Raw genomic sequence first — 6,000 nt, 5'->3', positions numbered from 1 at the left:
AACTTAAATCCATGGAGACAGAAATTGAAGCTGCATGTGAGATTCTTTGGGCAAGACTCAGTATCAGGGGTGAGAATAAAATAATTGGATCCTTCTATTGGCCACCAGACTTATCTCCTTATGTAACCGAAAACTTTTGAGAAAACCTCAGTTCACTTGTATGTAAGTTCTCCAATCATATTGTAATCATTGGTGGAAATTTACCAACAATTAATTGGGAAAATTACTGTTATGTTAGTTGTGGATGTGATAAGACATCCTATGAAACATTTCTAAATGCCTTCTCTGAAAACTACCTAGAACATATAGTTAGGAACCCCTCTCACGATGGAAATATATTACATCTAATGGCAACAAATAGACCTGACCTCTTTGAGGATGTGCACATTGAAACTGGTATCAGTGACCATGATGCAGTTGTGGTAACAATAATTACAAAGTCCAAAGGACAACTAAAGTAAGCACAAAAATGTACATGTTCAGTAAACTAGATAAAAAATCAGTAGTGTAATACCTCAGTAAGGAATTTGAAACTTTCAGCACAGGGCAGGAGCATGGCTCAAGTTTAAAAGAATAGTTGACCATGCACTGGATGGTTGTGTACCCAGTAGAACACTTCATAATGGGAGAGAACCTCCGTAGTATACAGTCATTGTAAAGAAACTTCTAAAGAAACAGAGATTACTGCATAATAGGTGTAAAACAAAGCGTAGGGCTGCAGGTATAGAGATGCTGAATGAAACGCGATTGGCTGTCAAGAGAGCAATGCGTGATTCTTTCAGTGACTAGCATAGCAGAATATTGTCAAATGATGTTTCACAGAACCCAAAGAAACTCTAGCCATATGGTAAAGACCATTAGTGGCACCAAAGTTAATGTCCAGTCTCTAGTGAATGAGGCAGGAACTGAATTTGTGAGGATAATAAAGCAGAAGATGAAATAGTTAACTCCATTTTCAAATATTCATTTACAAACAAAAACCCAAGACAACTGCCCCAATTTAATCCTCGTACCACTGGCAGATGAATGAAATAAGTTTTAGTGTCAGAGATGCTGATAAATGGCTGAAATTGTTAAAATTGAACAAATCTCCAGGACCTTATGTAATCCTTGCCAGAGTCTATATTGAATTTTGGCTGAGTTAGCCCCTCTTCTAATTACAATCTATCATAGGTCCCTCGAACAAAAAACCATGACCAGTCCTTTGAAAGAAATACATGTGAGACCCATTTACAAGAGGGGTAGCAAAAATGACCAACAAAACTACCAGCCAGTATCCTTGACATTGATTTGTTGTAGAATCTTAGATCATATTCTGAACTCAAATATAATGAGGTATCTTGAATAGAATAACCTCGTCAGTGCCAACCAGCATGGATTCCAAAAACATCAGTCACATGAAACCCAACTTGCATTTTTCTCACATGACATACTGAAAGCTTTGGATCAAGGCAGTCAGTCAGAAGCAGTATTTCTCAATTTCTGAAAAACGTTCGACTCACTACAACACCTACACTTACTGTCAAAAGTACGATCATATGGTGTATCAAGTGAAATTTATGAGTGGCCTGAGGACTTTTTAGTAGGGAGGATGCAGCATGTTATTTTGGTTTGAGAGTCATCATCAGATGTAGAAGTAACTTTTGAGTGTACCTGAGGGTGGTGAGTTGGGAACCCTGCTGTTTATGTTGTATATTAATGATCTTGCTGACAATGTTAATAGTAACATCAATCTTTTTGCAGATGATGCAGTTATCTATAATGAAGTACTATCTAAAAGGAACTGCATAAATATTAAGTCAGACCTTGATAAGAGTTCAAAGTGGTTCAAAGACTGGTGACTTCCTCTAAATGTTCATAAATGTACAACTGTGCACTTCACAAAATGAAAAACATAGTATCCTATGACTATAATATCAATGAGTCACTATTGGAATTGGCTAACTCATACGAATACTTGGGTATAACACTTTGTATGGATATGAAATGGAGTGATCACAAATGCTCAATTGTGGTTAAAGCAGGTGGTAGCCTTCAGTTTATTGGTAGAATGCTTGGGAAGTGGAATCAGTCTACAAAGGAGATTATGTACAAATCATTTCTGCAACCCATCCTAGGATATTGCACAAGTGTGTGAGACTCATACCAAATAGGAGCAACAGGGGATACTGAATGTATGCAGAGAAGAACAGCATGAATGGTCAGAGGTGTGTTTGAGGCACGTGACAGAGATGCTGGAGAAACTGAACTGTCAGACTTTTTAAGACAGTCTTCTAACAAAGTTTCAAGAACCAGCTTTAAATGATGACTAGGAATATGCTACAACCCCCTATATATTCCTCACATAGAGCTTGTGAGCATAAGATTAGAATAATTACTGAACGCACAGAGGTATTCATTCTCCCCGTACTCCATATGTGAATGGAATGGGAAGAAACTCTAATAATTAGTACAGTGGGACATACCCTCTGCCATCCACCTCATGGTGTTTTTCAGAGTATAGATGTAGATGTCTGTTCATTCCTTCAGCATTACACAACCAAGTATTTGAAAGCTTACATAACTTATGCAGCCCTGGCATTAAGACAAAAATCAAACTAATAGCTGGTCATTTTCTGTGGCCTGGAATACGAAAGGACTGTCAAATATGGGCTTGTGCATGTGTGTAATACTAACGCAGCAAGCTATCTTACCATGGTCATGGGTAGGCAATTTTCCAGACACCATTTGTGCATTTCATACTGATGTCATAGATACACTGCCTCTTTCAGGACAACATTACCCACTGACAGTAATAGAATGTTTCATGCACTGGCCAGAAGCCATTCCAGTGGATAACATTTCTGCTGAGACACTAGTCACTACATTTGTGTCAAAGAGTCTCCAGTCTTTGTTTTCCGCTTCACATAATAACAGACAGAGGTTGGCAGTTCGAATCCATCCAGTCTATGTGCCCAACAGAATACATTTTGTGGCACAATGCACCACAGAACAAGAAGTTACCACCATACCAGTAATGGAATGGTTGAACGCTGGCACTGGTTGCTTAAAGCTTCTCTAATTTTCCATGAATCACGATGGAGATCCACCCTACCATTGGTTTTGCTTGGCCTATGCAACACGCCCAAACAAGAGCTGGATGCCTCACCTACAGTAGACCTATGGCTTCCCGGTGAGTTCATCAATCCACGTGCATTTTCGATGGTTGGTGCTAATACACCAGAATTCAACACCCATCTCAGAGAAAGAATTATGCAGATCCGGCCATGACATGCATCAAACCACGGTACTCCACAAACCTTCATACACTGCAAGGTACAATAACGTATGCATGCAATGTTGCAAAGAAACGGCATCAAATAGCCACTGACATTACCTCATACTGGTCCCCATCACATCATTAACAGAGGTGATAAAAGATTTGAAGTCATCATAAAAAGTAAGACAACACTGTCTCCATTGATAGAGTGAAGCAAGCATTCATTATACAAGAATCTTCACACCTGCATCTTCCACATAACCAGACAAAACCATCCACCACCAAGCAGCCTCCACTGGAACGTTCACCGACTCTGACTCAACATTAAACACATTCTGGATGATTGGTACACTCACAACATGATTCATGGATGGTGCTTCATGCATCCACTTTCCCATAGTGTGCTATATAGTGATGACAAGCTACAGCAATAGCAGATGTTAAATGATCATTTGGCATACATCAACAGGGTTCATACACTGGCTACCAGGAGCACCAAGAAATGCGTCCTCCTTGCTGCAGTGTAGAGTTCCATGACCTTAATATTGTCTGTGTTTTTTCTTTCCTAGTTTAATTGTTCACTTGATTACCTAGCAAAAGCTTGAGTGCTCATGCTTTTGTGTTAGCAACTACACTGCATTGTCTGGTTATCATGTTGAATGTGAAGGCATGCTATTTAACAAAATAAAGTGTTACTCAAAGCCACACATTTGTTCATATCTAATTCTCACTGTGACTAGAACACAATGTCGAGTTCAGGAGTCTAGCAACCCGCTGTTTTGTGACAAACTGTACCATATTATCGATGGATTGGACCCTTAGAAGGGATGGCTTATATCTTTATGGAGAAGACTAAGGAGAGAGATACCCATACTGCACAAATGACAATGTATGTTCACAGTATCGGCTCAAAGGGCAAGGTGTGAGTATATTTCTTAGAATGGTATGAAACTATACAGTGACAGTTAGTCACACTGTTGAAGCATTCTCAAAAGTAGTTACTAGCAAACAGACTTACCTGGGCAATGACTGATGTTTTAAATCTTTGGTTCTATAGATGTTGTCTTGTCACAAATCGAAGACCTGGAATTGTGGAAATTACTATAGAGGAAAGAGTCAGCATGTAACTCCTTATGGTAGATGAATATCTGCACCTTGTACATCTCAATAAAGTTGACAAGATTTTGTTTTTATAAGCTGATTAAGAATAATGAAATCATGGTAGAGACTGATCGATCATGACAACAACTTCCTATGGGTTTTGAGAATGCAGTGACATACGATCAACGTAACTGGCTGTTTAGAAAAATGTAGTGAAGTAGATAAAGATAAAACTGTTTACTAGAGTGTAACAAAAATGACAACTTAGTGTTTAAATTAATATTTACTATTAATGTAAAGATGTTACATTAAGAGTGAAGACATCGAAGGATGAGACAATCTTTTATCAATTAAACTGAGTAATAAATATTTACCAAAAAATGCAAATGCAAACTGTGGTATTTACCATTGGTAAACAAAGAGACAAACTTAAGACGTATGAGGAATCTGGTTATATTGAGCGGGGAAACTGAATTCAGCCTCATAAGACCTTTATTTTAATAATGGTAATAATTTATTAAAAAGCTCAATATCATAGTACAGTTGTAATTAGTTAATTAAGTTAACTTACACAACATCTGTCACTTTAGTGTCTGTGTGTGTGGGGGGTGGGGGGAGGGTGGGGGGGGGGGTGGGGGCGGATCTATGGTAGATCAGATTGTTCCACCACTTCCTTGCAGTCAGATGAAAAGCGTTAAATAAAAACATTGTAAAGGTAGTTCACATTTAGATAATCTCCACTGTGCGTGCTTTGCATTGACATACCTATGATGAAGTTGGGCACACGACATCGGCAAAGCGTGACAGTAATCTGTTGTCTCCACCTGTTATGAAAAGATCACTTATGCTTTGCCATTGTGGCTTTGCACTGTTTTCCAAGGCTGAGAGAAAGAGGCACTGCCTACAATGCCAGTGCCCAGAAACAGTTGAACAAAGCTGAAGAAAAATGTCACTTTCTTCTGTGATGTTATGAGAGTTGCTAGAGAAATTTTGTTCTAGTTCATATGAAATCTGTTCACCCAATGTATATGAATGTTAGACAAGAACAACAAAATAGAAAAGAGTTTAAAAGGCAATTATGCTGTTTAGTAGCTTGAAGACTATAAAGGTCTCTTACAGTCCACGACCCTCTGCAAATGGAAGTCAAGTTACACATTGAGCATTGTTGGTACTCCATAGCAGATCCACAGCATTTAGAAACCACATGAAGATGACCACAAGAAAACAGCCAAGGTTTAAGTTCACAAGCAGCATCAGTGTGACAACATGAATCCTGGGCTCAGTACAGCCATTACACACTCTCTCTGTTTCACTATTAAATTTCAACAGTGCTACACTGCCGAGTGTTAATGAACATACAAGCTTATGGAATAGGTTCCCAGATTTGTGAATGGCTCAAAGACTTCTTATAAAATAGGAGTAACTACATTGTCCTTGATGGAGTGTGTTCATTAGAGACAAGAGTATTGTTTAGAATGTCCCGGGTTAGTGTGATACAATTACTGTTATTCTCTATATAGGTAAATGATCCGATGGGCAGGATGAACAGCAACCTGCAGGAGTTTGCTGATGATCCTATGAAGTATGGAAAGGTGGTCACTGAGTGGCAGTAGGAAGATACAAGATGATTTACAGAAAAT

Source organism: Schistocerca piceifrons, chromosome 1 (assembly GCF_021461385.2).
Source record: "Schistocerca piceifrons isolate TAMUIC-IGC-003096 chromosome 1, iqSchPice1.1, whole genome shotgun sequence".
In the NCBI taxonomy this organism is placed as follows: Eukaryota; Metazoa; Arthropoda; class Insecta; order Orthoptera; family Acrididae; genus Schistocerca; species Schistocerca piceifrons.
The sequence above is the reverse complement of the archived record's forward strand: the minus strand, read 5'-3'. Positions refer to the sequence as shown.